At 44.6% G+C, this 17,736-nt stretch overlaps 1 protein-coding gene and 1 non-coding gene across 2 annotated transcripts in view; one reads left to right on the top strand and one right to left on the bottom strand.

Moving 5' to 3' along the window:
• Positions 1-17,736, bottom strand: part of LOC124594650 (RING-box protein 2) — a 514,996-nt gene that overhangs the window by 485,159 nt on the left and 12,101 nt on the right. The gene's annotated exons all lie outside the window — the stretch shown is intronic.
• Trnat-ugu lies at positions 8,223-8,297 on the top strand. The gene has a single exon. It is a non-coding gene; the product is annotated as a tRNA-Thr (tRNA).

Raw genomic sequence — 17,736 nt, 5'->3', positions numbered from 1 at the left:
CACTTGGCGCGTCAAGTCAGCGAGACGTCAGTTTGGCAACAGCGTTGTCGTTATGCAACGGAATACTGATTAGCTGTTTAAAATGTAGCAGTCGCCTGCTCAACGCGCCACCTGTCACGTCGAGCGACATATAGAGAGTTCGCAACTGCTTAACGCAGTCACAGGCCACCATTTCCAGAGACACACTAGTAGTTTACAAAGCCTAGAAATGTATTCACAGTTAGCGTTAAGAATGTTTAATTAAACGCTCCAAACTATGTATTGCGGTATCCTGAAAATGAGTTTAAAATTTTCATTGAGTTTTTTTCCTAATTACAGTAACCAGAGTATAATTCTGAAGGACAAGTCTCATATAGGCAGGGAAACCCATTGAGGGCAACTGACTCAGTTTTGGCTCTGTTGATTGAGTTGCCCCAACTTTTCCGTAACCCGACTTCGCGAGACAACTAGAATGTACATCACGGCACTACGGCCGGAATTTGAAGTAAACTCATTGTTTCACTAGTCCTATCTTTTCTCGAGTAGAACTGCACGATTCGACTATAATGACGAAGTTATACACTTTAGAAGAATTGAAAACTACTCAAAATGTGTTACTTTTTAGCTAATGAAGTTTACAGTGTTTATACGGCACAAAATCACAACAGAAAGGATCACGTTTATTATTAAATATGCAATCTGGCATCACCACTTCATCATCAACCTGGCGTAGGATGTTTTCTCAGAAGGTCATTGATTTCCTCACCGAATCTCTTTAATATGGAGCTATCTAGTTTCTACAGTACAGCCGTTGCACGTGTTTGTTAACCGTTCGTCAAGAACAACAACGAATTTTAATACTTCTAAATTTGTTATTTTGGACTGCGCATTTATCGCAGGATCTGGCAGATACCGTGTTTGTTCACAATAGGCTGAACGTCTAGTGTATGTTGCAATGTAGATTTATTTATAAACAAAACTGCTTATCATGATATTTTATTTTAATAGGTCTCTAATGGTTATTCAAAAAGGTACTTTTTTTGGTTTACAATACGTAAATTATCAGAGAGTACTCAAGAGTACAGAAACAGAATTGTGGATCGAAAAAAATGAACAGTTTTTCTACAAATATGGTGAAAATATTTGAATGTGAAGCGTAAGTGCAGCATCCTTCATGTTGTTCTGCCCGGCACAGGTGCAAGATGCCACAAAACGTTATGCCTAAGTGGCTATACTTCCTTACAAATTACTGTCGACACGACAACAAACGCGTAGTAACATTCCAAGTTTTCTCGACGAGATGGACATCTCAAGCTTTACAGTGTGAACTGTTTGCAGTTACCATTTGGCATCTTAGAAAGTCAACTGAAGACGCTTTTAAAATAAAAGGCGATATGTAACTGGAGGAGAAACTGTGTCCAGCGAGGAATGCAAAAGTCGTTTCGTGCGTCATAAAATCAGAAACTGAACCGGTGAGGGCCTCGATATCTCATTGCCACGATAGGCAACGTTCTGACTTCGAGTCCCAGTCTAGCACACTGTTGTGGTGCCCTGAAAGTTTCAATCCACGCCACACTGCGCTACAGCTTCAAAGACCCAATGTGGTAAGACCTACAAACTTACTTCATCCAAGGGTGAAGGTGGACATTCCATCCCTTTCGTGTGTTTCAGCTCCACAGACACACATGCTTAATCTTTCTGCTACTGAATTTATCGCTCCTACTACCCGGTATTGTCATGGGGTGGCAATGGTACCCAGTGACTGTCTTCCTCTTTCCGTGAATGAAGGATAAAGAAACCAATCCATGGCATTTCCATAAGGATAAAGAGCTGATATTTTCTACGTTGGCTAAACAGGCAAAATGCAGAATTCTACTACTAAAATCTCCGCCAAATCAAATCACCGTTTACAAAAAATGTGTCACATTGACAGGTGGATACGTCGAGAGGCACTAACACCATCAGTGCAGCGTGTTAGTTTTGCCTTGAAAAATGACAGAGTTTGCCCCTGTGGAAATATCGACGGTTGTGAACGTCACCCAGCTGCGTTCCCTTACGTTATACGAAGTTTCATGATCACAGACATTATTTTCGGTGTGATACTGTACCGGGGATCGAAGCCGCATCCTGCGTAGGGCCGCCGGCTGTTAGCTACGAATGTAGGCTGTAGTGTTTAAATGTACACTGACGGAAAAACACACAACACCAAAAAATAATTAATGTAGAGTAATGAAATTTCGGGAATACATTTGTCTAGGTAACATATTTAAGTGATTAACACTGCAAGATCACAGGTAAATGTAAATGTGAATGGCTGGTACACTAATAACAGGTGTAACTGCCAGAATGTTGAAAGCAAACAATCAAAAGTGTAGGAACTGTGTTTCACAGCTGTCGGATGTCAGTCTGTGAGATGCAGTTCTATGCCTGTTGCGCTTTGTCGGTCAGTACACCGACTGTTAACGCTATTTGTCGATGACGCTGAAGGTGTCGTCCGATGCTGTGCCATGTGTGTGCCCGACTGGAGACAGATTTGGTGATCGAGCAGACCAAGGCAATATGTCGACACTTGGAAGATCGTGTTGGGTTACAGGAGCGGTATGTGGGCGAGCATTATCCTGTAGGGAAACGCCCCCTGGAATGCTACTCATGAATGGCAGCACAACAGGTAGAATCACCAGACTGACGGACAAATTTGCAGTCAGAGTGCGTGGGATAACCACTAGAGTACTCCTGCTGTCATACAAAATCGCACCCCTGACCACGACTCCAGGTGTGGTGGTTCCAGTGTGTCCAGCGCGCAGGCAGTCTGGTTGCACGACCTCAACTGGCCTCCTCCCAACCAAACCACGACCATCACTGGCACGAGGCAGAACCAGATTTCATCAGAAAACACAACTGCCCTCCAATCTGCCCTCCAATGAGCTCTCGCTTGACACAACTGCAGTCGCAAATGGCGGTGGTTTGGGGTCATTGGAACGCACGCTACAGGGCGTCTGGCACAGAGTTGTCCTTGAAGTAACCTATCTGTAACAGGTCACTGCAGATACAGTACGATGCGCCAGAGCCATATGCCGAACACGATTATCTTCCCTGTCGGCAGTGCTTCATGACTGTCCGGAGCCCGATCTTCTTGCGACCGTACATTCTCGTGAGTACCACTGCCAGCTATCCTGTACAGTGGCTACATTCCTGCCGAGACCCTCTGCAATATCGCAGAAGGAACAACCAGCTTCTCGTAGCCCTAGTACACGACCTCGTCTAAACTCAGTGAGGTGCTGACAATGGCGTCTTTATCGCCTTGAAGTCATTCTTCAGTAATATCAACTCCCCACGTCCAGTCTGAAACGTACACTACTGCCCATTAAAATTGCTACACCAAGAAGAAATGCAGATGATAAACGGGTATTTATTGGACAAATATATTGTACTAGAACTGACATCTGATTACATTTTCCCGCAATTTTGGTGCATAGATCCTGAGAAATCAGTACCCAGAACAACCACCTCTGGCCGTAATAACGGCCTTGATACGCCTGAGCATTGAGTCAAACAGAGCTTGGATGGCGTGTACAGGTACAGATGCCCATGCAGCTTCAACACGACACCACAGTTCATCAAGAGTAGTGACTGGCGTATTGTGACGAGCCAGTTGCTCGGTCACCATTGACCAGACGTTTTCGATTGGTGAGAGATCTGGAGAATGTTCTGGCCAGGGCAGCAGTCAAACATTTTCTGTGTCCAGAAAGGCCCGTACAGGACCTGCAACGTGCAGTCGTGCATTATCCTGCTGAAATGTGGGGTTTCGCAGGAATCGAATGAAGGGTAGAGCCACGGGTCGTAACACATCTGAAATGTAACTTCTACTGTTGAAAGTGCCGTCAATGAGAACAAGATGTGACCGAGACGTGTAACCAATGGCACCCAATACCATCACGCCGGGTGATAAGCCAGTATGGCGATGACGAATACACGCTTCCAATGTGCGTTCACCACGATGTCTCCAAACACGGATGCGACCATCATGATGCTGTAAACAGAACCTGGATTCATCCGAAAAAATGACGTTTTGCCACTCGTGCACCCAGGTTCGTGGTTAAGTACACATCGCAGGCGATCCTGTCTCCGATGCAGCGTCAAGTGTAACCGCAGCCATGGTCTCCGAGCTGATAGTCCATGCTGCTGCAAACGTCGTCGAACTGCTCGTGCAGGTGGTTGTCGTCTTGCAAACGTCCCCATCTGTTAACTCAGGGATCGAGACGTGGCTGCACGATCCGTTAGAACCATGCAGATAACATGCCTGTCATCTCGACTGCTAGTGATACGAGGCCGTTGGGATCCAGCACGGCGTTCCGTATTACACTCCTGAACCCACCGATTCCATATTCTGCTAACAGACATTCGATCTCGACCAACGCGAGCAGCAACGTTGCGATACGATAAACTGCAATCGCGATAGGCTACAATCCGACCTTTATCAAAGTCGGAAACGTGATGGTACGCATTTCTCCTCCTTACACGAGGCATGACAACAACGTTTCACCAGGCAACGCCGATCAACTGCTGTTTGTGTTTGAGAAATCGGTTGGAAACTTTACTCGTATCAGCACGTTGTAGGTGTCGTCACCGGCGCCAGCCTTGTGTGAATGCTCTGAAAGGCTAATCGTTTGCATATCACAGCATCTCTTCTGTCGGTTAAATTTCGCGTCTGTAGCACGTCATCTTCGTGGTGTAGCAATTTTAATGGCCAGTAGTGTAACTACGCTAATGACCATTACAGCGTGCATTTGCAGCAAACCCGATTTGTATCACCATAGTGATGCGACTGGCCCGTAATCGGAACTGTGATTATGTTTCAGGTACAGAAACACGCGTACCACCTTTCGTTCGTATCGCACAACTACAAAGTGTTGCGATTTTCTTTCCGTCAGTGTTGTTTACTGGTGTCCCTTGACCTTATCTACAGCAAAATACGGTGAGAGCTAGTGGTCTGGCTGCTGTAGAGCAGACAGTGTGCGAGAGGAGCGACCCGGAGACGCCTGGGGGAGAGGAAAGGTGAAGGCCCTCCAGTCCAGACACAGCCTACCCTGCCCCGCCGGCCTTGAAAGGGGAGCGGCGCGGCTGGCGCCGACAGGTACCAAGTCGCCACGCCGCCGGCGGCAACGGCGCGGCGAGGCGAGCCTCCGCCGCCAGCCAATGGCGTGCCGCCGCGCCGAGGGCGTGAGCCGGCCGGCGCCTCCCATTGGCCGGCGCCCTGGCGCCACCGCGGCCGCCGCTCCAAAAACGAAACTATGCCGCCGATACCAGTACGACTGCCTCTCCCGTTGCACAACAGCAATCTGACGAAATCACTCGGTACGAACATATGTGTCCGCCAGTTCCTCCGACACTTTTTTTTTTCTTCACTGCCTGCCCATGAAGTGGCCAACACAAAGGGAAATGATAATAACGGTGTTCCGCAAGGGTTGATGCATGCACCACACTTATTCCACGTCCTTGTATCCTCACCCTCGTCAATGCTGCAGAAACCCACTTCTTAACGGGCAGCTTTATGGATGTGACCTTTGCGCCTTTACTGTGCTCTTATCTGCAGCTATTAAGGAAAGAAAGAACAAGGCGCGATAACCAGAAACGCGAGGCCCAGCGAGTTCTCGCAATACTGTCAGCAAAGGCAGGTGAATTTCTGCAAAACTCTTGCACGACGCGACGCCCTTCACGAAAGATGCAGTCCCGGGTGCCGATGATCGATTTGTCGTTTAGGCCACTTACCTGAAACAAAAGAAAAAGAAGACTGTTTAAGAAAAAAGGAGTGAAAAACGAGACATCGAAAGAGAGAGAAAAAGAAAAAAACAATACACAAGATATGTTGCGTTTTCCCCATATTTCACAAGACCACATTTAAATTTCCTTTTGGCAAGACGCATGTTCAAGTATTAGTGTGTTAATACTGCGAGTTTTTTAACGTCTGAACGAAAAAGCAAATGGCCGTGCGGTTAAAGGCGCTGCAGTCTGGAACCGCAAGACCGCTACGGTCGCAGGTTCGAATCCTGCCTCGGGCATGGATGTTTGTGATGTCCTTAGGTTAGTTAGGTTTAACTAGTTCTAAGTTCTAGGGGACTAATGACCTCAGCAGTTGAGTCCCATAGTGCTCAGAGCCATTTGAACCATTTTTGAAAAAGCAAAAGCAGAACTACTCTGGTGAATACAAAAGTTAACACTGGGCAGGAGCGAGTATGACACTGAAGGTTCCGTACAAACTTAATTATGCATATAGGTGTCCTTTCCGAGACTCGAGAATATCGATTTTTGCCTGTTACCGACAATGATACTGGGAAGGATTCTAGGAGTTCCGAGGATGCTTTAATTTCAAGTCTGAAGTCGGATAGCAAATGACAAAAGAAATATTTTTTTCGTCTTTTATAATTACAAATCGACATTTTTCTGATTCTTTTCCTTACTTTAACCGTGAAACCTTTTTTTCTCGCCAAATAGTTCTACGTCAAGGGGAAGTACCGTCGAGGTTTTAGTGAATGAATTACCGAGTATTAAAATACAGCGTGACAATCATTGAGCCGGCCGGAGTGGCCGAGCGGTTCTAGGCGCTACAGTCTGGAACCGCGCGACCGCTACCGTCGCAGGTTCGAATCCTGCCTCGGGCATGGATGTGTGTGATGTCCTTAGGTTAGTTAGGTTTAAGTAGTTCTACGTTCTATGGGACTGATGACCTCAGAAGTTTTGTCCCATAGTGCTCAGAGCCATTTGATGCTTTAATTTCAAGTCTGAAGGCGGATAACAAATGACAAAAGAAATAGTATTTCGTCCTTTATAATTAAAAATCGACATTTTTATGATTCTTTTCCTTACTTGTATACGGTGAAACCTTTTTTCTCGCCAAATTTCATAGTTCTACGTGAAGGGGAAGTACCGTCTAGGTTATAATGAATAAATTACCGAGTATTAAAATACGGGTTGACAATCATTGAACTATGTGAAATAAGATCGTCATAACTTCTGAACGGTTTGCCTTAGGACGTTCAAACTGCATGGTTGGTCGCAGGGCATGATGGGAATTAGTATGTTTGGTTTGGCGACGAAGCCCAGTTTCATTTGGATGGGGTCGTCTATAATGAAATCTGGCGCATTTGAGGGACTGAGAATCCGCATTTCGCGATCGAGAAGTCTCTTAACCCTCAATGAGCGACTGTGTGGTGTGAAATGGCCAGTCACAGAATAATCGGTGCGACATTCCTCCATGGCACGGTGACTACCGGATGGTCCGTGAAGGTTTTGGAAAATGATTTCACCCCCATTATCCAAAGTGACCCTCATTTGGACAATTTGTGGTTCATGCAAGGCGGAGCACGACCCTGTCGAAGCAGGAGAGTGATGTCTTGGAGGAGCACTTTAGGAACCGCATTCTGGCTCTGGGGCATCCAGAGGCCACTGGCATAGGCCTCGATTGGCCGCCATATTCTCTGGATATGAATACATGCGACTCATTTTTGTGGGGTATATTAAAGACAAGGTGTACAGCAATAAACCCAAAACCATTCCTGAGCTGAAAAGAGCCATTCAACAGGTCATAGACAGCGTCGATGTTCCGACACTTCAGCGGGACATGCAGAGTTTCGCTATTCGTCTGCGCCACATCGTCGCCAATGATGGCAGGCATATCGAACGTGTCATAACCTAAATCCGAATATCTGTGGTGACTTTTACATGTTGCATAAAGTGTGTGCATACCGCAGTTTTTAACTAATTTAGTTTTTTTTTCATATAGTTCATTATATATGACGGTAGTATCTGTTCCCGAAAGAACAGTTACCGTGGATGACCATGCAGCTTTGCTAGAAATGAAATAATAATTAAATGGACACCCTAGCTGCAAACAGGCGTTGATGTACTTCATTGGGGACATGTTTGCAGCTAGGGTGTCCATTTAATTATCATTTCATTTCTAGCAAAGCTGCATGGTCATCCACGGTAACTGTTCTTTCGGGAACAGATACAACCGTCATATATAGTTAAAATATGGCTTCCCGGCCATTGACCTTCTTGTGCGAACGCACACGCTATGCCCGAACTCGTACGGGACTTGGTAGATTAATCTGCCACGAGTAATGAGTATGATGGGCAAACATCTATTAGGCGCACTACGAATGTAGTGGTGTGGACATGTTGGGAATGTGGATCTCACGGGGAGCGTGCAAGGGATAAGTCCCTGCAGACGCACTATCCTCTGTGCCCGCGGTGGCTCAGATGGATAGAGCGTCTGCCATGTGAGCAGGAGACCCCGGGTTCGAGTCCCGGTCGGGGCACACATTTTCAACATGTCCTCAATGAAGTACATCAACGCCTGTTTGCAGCTAGGGTGTCCATTTAATTATCATTGCATATAGTTCAATAATGTTCACCCTTTATGTGACGTAAATGGCCGTATCTTTTGAGTTCACTGCTTTAGAAGCTGAGTATTTTTACTCCGCCAAGGGACCACAGACTTTGGTATGCGATTCAAATTTGAACTTGATATGCCACTTTGATCAAGGAAAAAAAGGGGTCGTAACAGAAAGACAGAAACTTTCATCGTCAGCGATTGTATGCCTATCTGATCGCAGGGAGTGCGCAATCGCGGACCGTTCTAATGATGCAGTTTGGCACGACTTGGGTGAGGCTACTGGAGAGCGAGGCCAAACAACGAGAGAGAAACTTCATCCCAGTCGAACATTAACCGAGGAAAAAGCAGCGGCAGTAGGTAATGCGACTCAGCACCCACTTTCTCTTTCTCCGCTTGACGGTCTTGATATCGCCGTACAAAACGGCGTATTACATTTCCGCATATAGACTAATTTTCGCGTTAGGTGGAATCCTTCAGCAAACTTTTCCAGTTAAACCGACTACAGTACAACCAATGTCATCTTCGCTGAGAGATACTACCTAAAAGACGTTACACTCTCTGGTAACATGCAACTGTAATCAGAAATGTTACTTCAACTGGAAAATTAGTGCGTTCACCTTGTGCCTCCACAACGAACACTAGACACGCTAAAAAGTGAGGAAAAAAAACAATGATGGTGCCTAATATCAATAAGCGAAACATGTTTGGTGCAAAACAAACATTCAGTTCCAAAAAACGGATAATACCTATTCTAATCTATGCGATAAACATAATAGAAATGTTAAATTTTCATCGTCAGTTCTACTAATTCACTGATCAGCACATATAACTGCGAAATCAGTCTGCATAATTACACACGACATGGATCTTTTTAGCTGTTTGTCTAGATCGTTTCATGTTGTTCTCTCTTGTACATTGTACAGTGTTTATATTTATTTAGGCTCACACAAGACAGGAACACCGACCTGTCTCCATGACGATGTAGTCAAAATTACTCTTGGCCACCAGAAGTAGTAACTGTCCAGACTGCGTTGATGATGCCAAGTACTTGAAAAACAAACGAACAGAAGTATTTAATTCTGAATTTCAAGACGCCATCTTTCGTTTTTTGTAGCCTTAGGCTGTATTTTAGAGATTATGATACTGCTTATTATCATAATCACATCCCCACATCATACCACCACCACCATGACTCCATCAATCTATTTGCTCATCTGATTTGTCTTGGTTTAATAGCGCAACTCTTTCTGTCATGTCCCTTCGTGCGTCTTCATGAGGGGCTACAATACAAAGTTGATTAATTGAACTGTATATAAAGTGTCTATCGATTGACGTCCGGAAGCCGTTCAGGATAGTCTACACAACGCCTCCACCTAGCCCATTTCTAACGAGGACATACCTTTAGATTAGCCTCCTCCTTGATGAAAGTCGTCTAACATTTAACAGAATATTTCGTCGGCGTATTAAAAACTGGAACACACAGCAATAACCTTAAATTTATATATATTATAATTATTTGGTTAAGGTCTGCAACTCTGTTCTAAATCTACGAAATAATTTCCACTGCGTCTGTCAATTTAACTAATATATATCAGCGCGACGCTTTTCGGCCAGCAAATATTAGTACAAACTGACCGAATCAGTCGAAATTGTTTCACAGTATTTACGTTCCATGAAGTTTAATTTATATTTCGTTGTGAACCTGTTGTTAGACTCTCTAGGCCAAGACGCCCAAAAGCAGGTTCACAAAGAAATGTAAAACAAATACTGTGGAACATAATCCTGTGTATTTCAGTTTTTAATATGCCGAACATTTTGTTTGTGTGTGGACTGATAAAATACCTAGAGCCATTTCAGATAAGCCATACCAGTGACAAAATAAAAGTACTAAGAGTCCCAAAGTTGTTCTTAAATACATTTTCATTTTGCAACCCTTGTTAAGATCACGTGATATTCCTCAATAACACATTATGCTCTGTGTAAATGTGTCGCTAAAAAAATCAAACTGATGCTCTAGTTCTGAAACTCTTATGTCGCCTCCAAAGGGTACTGTAGGGGAGGGTCTCGTAATTGTGTTCTTTTGTAGCACTGGTTAACGACTACATCATTTCAGAAAGTGCTTTTGTGGGCATACTGAAGACCTACTTAGCCTTAGCGCCAGCAATGATGAGCCTACACTTATGGTTTTTTGGAACAGTCCCTTCAAGATGTTTTAAAGCTTCAGTAATGCCACAGCGTTCCCTCGAATACTTCGTGGCAAATTTTCTGTCCCGGTAGATCAGGCGTACTTATTTCAGTTTGGTTATACTCGTAAAAGCAGATTATCTCCAATGAAACGGCCTAACAGTGAGTGTAAACTTTTTTTCTGTTCCTCTCACACTGGACATTGCCAAAAAAACCAGAGCCTTCTTGCTCAACGTGTCGCCATTCGCTTGTAAACACTGTGCCCGTGTTTGGAGGGAATTGCAGGCTGCGGGCCACCCGGTTAATGGTTTTTCCCTCCACTGGCGGTAACTAGCTTACCTGCAGCTTACGTAACGTTACCCGACGGCGCTCGCACGCCGGACAACTTTTCGCGAGGCCATGTAAGGTCCGCTAAAATGATACCGTTCTTTTTCTCCGTTTTTCTCCTTTGTTTCGTTTGGAGAGCGGACAAAGGAAGAGAGAAATAACGAGCTGAGAATGGCAGGGGGAGGGGTGAGGGGGGGGGGGATGAGGAGTCTGTGACGCGAAGCTCCAACCGCTCACACAAGCCGACAGCACAAAGGGGACTCGCGAAATTCAATGGCAACGACAGTTCACGGCTATCACGCAGACGACACACGCGACTCTTAACAACTTGTCCGAGGACGTCGCGAAATGCTGCCGTTGATTGCTGCCAATTTATTTGTCCGCCGCGAGTGTTGGCTGATGACGTCCGTACTGGGCGTTACGCAAGCTCGACTCCGCCCCGCCCCCAGAAGCCACCCGCGATTTGACTTTTCGGCGCCGGCGACGCAGTTGCGAAACAGAACTGCGCCTGCTATCAACGGGCCCACCCAGCCGGATCTGTTTCCACGAACAGTCAATCACGCAACCAGTTCCAGATTGCCGTGTTTTCGCCTCGGCGCTGAAAGAATGGTCTTACCAAAATTGACTTTTTTTTTTTTTTTCCTTAAGCTTCGGAACACATTCATCAAAGTTAGACAGCGCTTAAGGCAGAGCTAAGGTTCTACACTGTCCACTCACCTTAGTGTGAACGCCGCCTACGTTGGACATCAACGTGCAGTAACCACTCACAGTCGGCATGTGGCAGCACTAGCAGTGGAGGGTATACAGGGTGCTCCATTGATAGTGAGCGGACCAAATATCTCACGAAATAAGCATCAAACGAAAAAACTACAAAGAACAAAACTCGTCTAGCTTGAAGGGGGAAACCAGATGGCGCTATGGTTGGCCCGCTATATGGCACTGCCATAGGCCAAACGGATGTCAAGTGCGTTTTTTAAAAATAGGAACCCCTTTTTTATTACATATTGGTGTAGTACGTAAAGAAATATGAATGTTTTAGTTGGACCACTTTTTTCGCTTTGTGATCGATGGCGTTGTAACAGTCACAAACGTATAAGTACGTGGTATCACGTAACATTCCGCCAGTGCGGACGGTCTTTGCTTCGTGATACATTACCCGTGTTAAAATGGGTCGTTTACCTGTGATCAAAATGCCCAACGACGGTGTGCTACGTATGCTGCTCGGTACCCTGGACGAGATCTTCCAAGTGTCCGGACCGTTCACTCGATAGTTACGTTATTTAAGGAAACAGGAAGTGTTCAGCCACGTGTGAAACGTCAACCACGACCTGCAACAAATGATGATGCCCAAGTAGATGTTTTAGCTGCTGTCGCGGCTAATCCGCACATCAGTAGCAGACAAATTGTGCGAGAATCGGGAATCTCAAAAACGTCGGTTTTGAGAATGCTACATCAACATCGATCGCACCCGTACCATATCTCTACGCACCAGGAATTGCATGGCGACGAATTTGAACGTAGTGTACATTTCTGCCACTGGGCACAAGAGAAATAACGGGACGACGACAGATTTTTTTGCACGCGTTCTATTTAGCGACGAAGCGTCATTCACCATCAGCGGTAACGTAAACCGGCATAATATGCACTATTCGGCAACGGAAAATCCACGATGCCTACAAGTGGAACATCAGCGACCTTGGCGGGTTAATGTATGGTGCGGCATTATGGGAGGAAGGATAATTGGTCCCCATTTTATAGATGGCAGTCTAAATGGTGCAGTGTATGCTGATTTACTGCGTAATGTTTTACCGATGTTACTACAAAATGTTTCACTGTATCACAGAATGGCGATATACTTCCAACATCATGGATGTCCGGCACATAGCTCGCGTGCGGTTGAAGCAGTATTGAACAGCATATTTCATGACAGGTGGATTGGTCGTCGAAGCACCATACCATGGCCCGCACGTTCACCGGATCTGACGTGACCGGATTTCTTTCTGTGGGGAAAGTTGAACGATATTTGCTATCGTGATTCACCGACAACGCGTGACAGCATGCGTCAGCGCATTGTCAATGCATGTGCGAACATTACGGAAGGCGAACTAGTCGCTGTTGAGAGGAATGTCGTTACACGTATTGCCAAATGCATTGAGGTTGACGGACATCATTTTGAGCATTTATTGCATTAATGTGGTATTTACAGGTAATCACGCTGTAACAGCATGGGTTCTCAGAAATGATATGTTCACAAAGGTACATGTATCACATTGGAACAACCGTAATAATATGTTCAAACGTACCTAAGTTCTGTATTTTAATTTAAGAAAACCTACCTGTTACCAACTGTTCGTCTAAAATTGTGAGTCATATGTTTGTGCCTATTACAGCGCCATCTATCACAAAGCGAAAAAAGTGGTTCAACTAAAACATTCATATTTCTTCACGTACTACACGAATATGCAATAAAAATGGGGACTGCTATTTAAAAAAAAAAACGCAGTTGATAACCGTTTGACATATGGCAGCGCCATCTAGCGGGCCAACCATAGCGCCATCTGGTTTCCCCCTTCACGCTGGATAAGTTTCGTTCTTTGCAGTTTTTTCGTGTGACGCTTATTTCGTGAGATACTTGCCCGGTCACGAACAATGGACCACCCTGTATAACAATGTCGGAGGGGACGCGGAAAACAGTGCAGTCGCTGTCGTAATGTGGAAATGGAGCCATTTGTTCGACGCCCAGAAGGCATGATCATTTACTGTTGGGGCAAAGTTTGAAGCATTTCCTAAATGGCTAAGTTTGTAAACTGTTCACGTGTCGCTGTGGTTACTAGAGTGGACGGTGCACGGCAAAATGGCGCTGTCCCAAACCGGTGCCGAGGCAACTCAGTTGCAACAGTTCAGCAGCTGACCGCCCAGATGAACAAAGGAACTGCCAGCAGCGTCTTCTCAACGACCGTTCAGACGCCTGGTTCTTGCGCCTGTGCTGACCACTGTTCCTCGGCGAGGAAGGCTGAAATTTACACGCCACTAACTGCAATTACGACTCAAAAACCGGAACTGCACGCCCATTCAATAGCGACAGGTGGCTTTTTCAGATGAATCAACGTTTTACGCTCCGTAGGACATATACCCATTGGCTCTCTAACAATCGTCGGAACGGTCCAAGTCAGAGGAGGGAGCGTTATGGTCTGGGGAATGTTTTGCTGTCATTCCCTGGAAGGTCACGCGATTCTGGACGGGATAACCGATCAACAGAAGTATGCATCTATCATTGTGGCCCATATTCAGGAAATTGACACATGGACACAATGTGAGTGGACAGTGTAAAAAAAAAATGGTTCAAATGGCTCTGAGCACTATGGTACTTAGCATCTGACATCATCAGTCCCCTAGAACTTAGAACTACTTAAACCTAACTAACCTAAGGACATCGCACACACCCATGCCCGAGGCAGTATTCGAACCTGCGACCGTAGCAGCAGCGGGGTTCCGGACTGAGCGCCTAGAACCGCTCGGTCACAGCGGCCGGCTGGTCAGAGTATTAATCCTGCTCAAGTTCACAGAGTTTTGTCTCAAACTGCGAACCAACCCTAAAGTCAATACGACGGAGAGCTTTAAAATGCCTGTTCTCGCTAGTCAGTATCGGCAGACGAATCTTAGCCTTAGCCATTCACTCCCAAATGTGTAACATTTCATTACCTTGCCACGGCGGTGTACTCTTCAGGTGGTTATTGCCAACTACAGTGTTGGATTTTGGCGGGAGAAGGATTTCATCAGCCTGAAGTTGGTGGCCTGGTCTTTTCCTAATTCTCCTAAACACGGCTGGCTTAAAGGTTTGTTATTTCCCTTGATGGCGATTATGTTCCGACAGAGATACTTCTGAAAGTACTGCCACGATTCATCGTATTACGGAAGATGTATTACCACGAGCAGAAAATGTGCTACTTTCTGCCCCTGATCCGGATTCCCTGGAAGGCCCATGTTAAATATACTTGTGGTGCTGTTTGGAGTTGGCGAAATCAAGGAGTCTACCGGCACGCCTCTTTATCTGAAAAGTATTGCGCTCTCTGAGCCGGACGTATCGTTTCGGTAGTGTACTGCAAAAGCTGACTGGGTGACTCTTCGGCATCAACCGAGCTAGTACTTTGCGTACGCAAGGCAGAGAGAATCCGCGCGCGGGCGCGGACTTTAGGTCGAACCATTTACGGGCTTTCTAGGCGACGGCTCCCTTTGAGTGAGCATCCAAGTGCAGTGTGAAAAGAGGTGCGTTACGTCAGGGTGCGGAGGCAAGTACCTAGCAAAACGGTGGTGTTTTAGTCAAAAAGGCGGAAACTGGCAGGTTTTATATAAACATAAATTTTGACAACATAGTCTACAGAGAGCAGCGACCTGATGTTGTATTTAAGTTAAAATGAACAGTCGAGAACGCAGTAGTATTTCTTTATTCACCAGTTTCGGCTTTTATACAAGCCATCTTCAGAATTTTTTGGCCCCCTCTGGCTCGTGCTGGCGGCTCCTCGGATTTCTCGAGGTACCACAAGAAATTTGAAGTGCCGCCAAGCAGCAGCCATAGGAGCCAAAAAATTCCGGAGATGGCTTGTATAAAATCCGAAACCGGTCAATAAAGAAATATTATTGCGATCTCGACTGTTCATTTTAACTTATTTCTTTAAACAAATAAACTCCAGCAACGCTACGGAAGTTCTGAAGTATGGACACCCCCCCCCCCCCCCCCGGACACAAAACGATAGAAAACTTCAGTTCACGAAACGTGTTTTTCAGCTTTGCAACTTAACTGAAGAATTTGTTGAACGACTATGTCTGAAAGAAAGAGATGTACGGCGTACAGTTAGCGGTTTACCTAACGCCTAATGGAATAATTCTAGATAGTATTCAAAGACAAAAATCTGTCACACTGACTTTAGTAAATTCGTCAAGTACAGCCACCCAAATGTACTTTAAGGATGTATGGTCAAGTACACCGTCAAGTTTTTAAAGTACCTTAAATATGAAAATAGCTACAAAGCGGAAACTCTGCAGCAATGAATTAGGTAAACTAAAATAATATTCTAATCCAAGTTACGATTTATTTATGTTGTGGGTCCCTTTGCAAATGAAATATTCTAAACTGTAAAACACTGATGGTGAAAGCTGTTGCATGCAAGACTTTCATTCCGAAAAAAAAAATAAAAAAAAAAGGATCGTACACCTCTTACTGCAGCAGCTAGCGAGTGTCAAAATAGGAACGAAACATGGTCGAAGTGGCAAAAGAAATTAAAAAGAGAAGTCAAAGGTTCTAAAAGAACCGGAGAGAAAACACTGGAAAATACCTTCAGTCCAACATACTTCAATATTACCTACAGCAATGAGATGCACCAAGTAGCTACACGGTCATTATAACTTATGGTGAGAGCTTCGAGGGTTCTCAAACATCGTGACACTGCCTCCCAGGGAAACTGTTTCTTACTACTAAAAGGCACAGAGGCGGTAGAAAAGCCACAGCGCTAGGAACGTCACGCCACAGCTAAGAACAGGATTTATACTCTTTTTTCATTGTCTATCCTGCTGAAGTTCACAGCGATTCCTCTCAAATTGTGTACCAAACGTAAAATAAATTTCCAAAATATGACGGAGAGCTTTAAAATGAATGTTCTGCGAAGTCCGTATTGGCAGACAAATCTTAACCTAAGTCATTCACTCCCAAATGTGTAACATTTCATTACCTTGCCATGGTGGTGTACTCTTCCTGTGATTATTACCAAATACAGGTAAATAAACAGTAATAACAGTAAAATAAGAGATCTGTTTTTTTTTCTTTAAGTACGACAGTTTTTGATTTTGCAAACTAGTAGCTGAAATTGTATGTACCTCGTGAACTGTAAATACAATTGTATTATAAACAGTTGTGTAACTGATTGAAACAGAAATAATCACAAATAGAAAACATTTTGTTATAAAATATCTTAAATATCTATAAAACCAGGTGAAGATCTAGTGGACGTCAGAATAGCCACAGATGAGCTCTAGCGCTGTCTCATTTGTTAAGAGGAAAGCACACGCATCAAATATTATGATTAATTATATGTTCAGGTGAATTCGAGGCTTTGGCATTTTTATCTGCAATTTCAAACTTAAAACTTCACTCAATCTTCTCTAAGTTTTATTACAAGTCATTATTACGATGACAAGTGTCAAACAGAGCCCGACATATCTACTCACCATCTGACTCACCAACCGTAGTACTGACATTTGAGATTATATATCGCGGTCGATTTTGCGGCGTTATTTAGGATAGCCTGGTTATTCCAGCCGATCGTTCTACGCAGGTTCTAACTGTCTTGAGATGTAAGTTGCATAGCTTTTAGTCTTTACGTGGATTTAGAGAGTGACGACGCCTTAAGCGGCTTTTACTTGCAGTTTCGGAGTCACCTGACCACTTCGTTATTATGTATGTTGACGCCGGCAGCGTGCGTACCATCTGACAAAACATACACCAATAAGCCAAACATTCCTGTCTGTCTTTGCCATTTACGATTATACTGACTTGCAGATAACTAAGTCTTAACTATCGTTGCTTCCATCTACGGATTTATGGGAAAGTCAAGCTATACTGTGACTCCGCTATTTTTACCCAGATAGCACATTATCACAAGTGAAAGTCACGTTAAGAGCTAGAAAATATCTTCCAAGCTACCGGGGCGATCGAATTCTGAACCAATGGATTACTATCCGGACACACACACTAATCTTGGCTACTCTTTTGTGTATAAATAGCTTCCGGAACAGTACTTCTGTCGTATGCTTCTTTAGTCAGTTAATCAGGATAAAACTGTACAGTTTTTGTTATT

Source organism: Schistocerca americana, chromosome 2, assembly GCF_021461395.2.
Source record: "Schistocerca americana isolate TAMUIC-IGC-003095 chromosome 2, iqSchAmer2.1, whole genome shotgun sequence".
Lineage (NCBI taxonomy): Eukaryota > Metazoa > Arthropoda > Insecta > Orthoptera > Acrididae > Schistocerca > Schistocerca americana.
The sequence above is the reverse complement of the archived record's forward strand: the minus strand, read 5'-3'. Positions and strand labels throughout refer to the sequence as shown.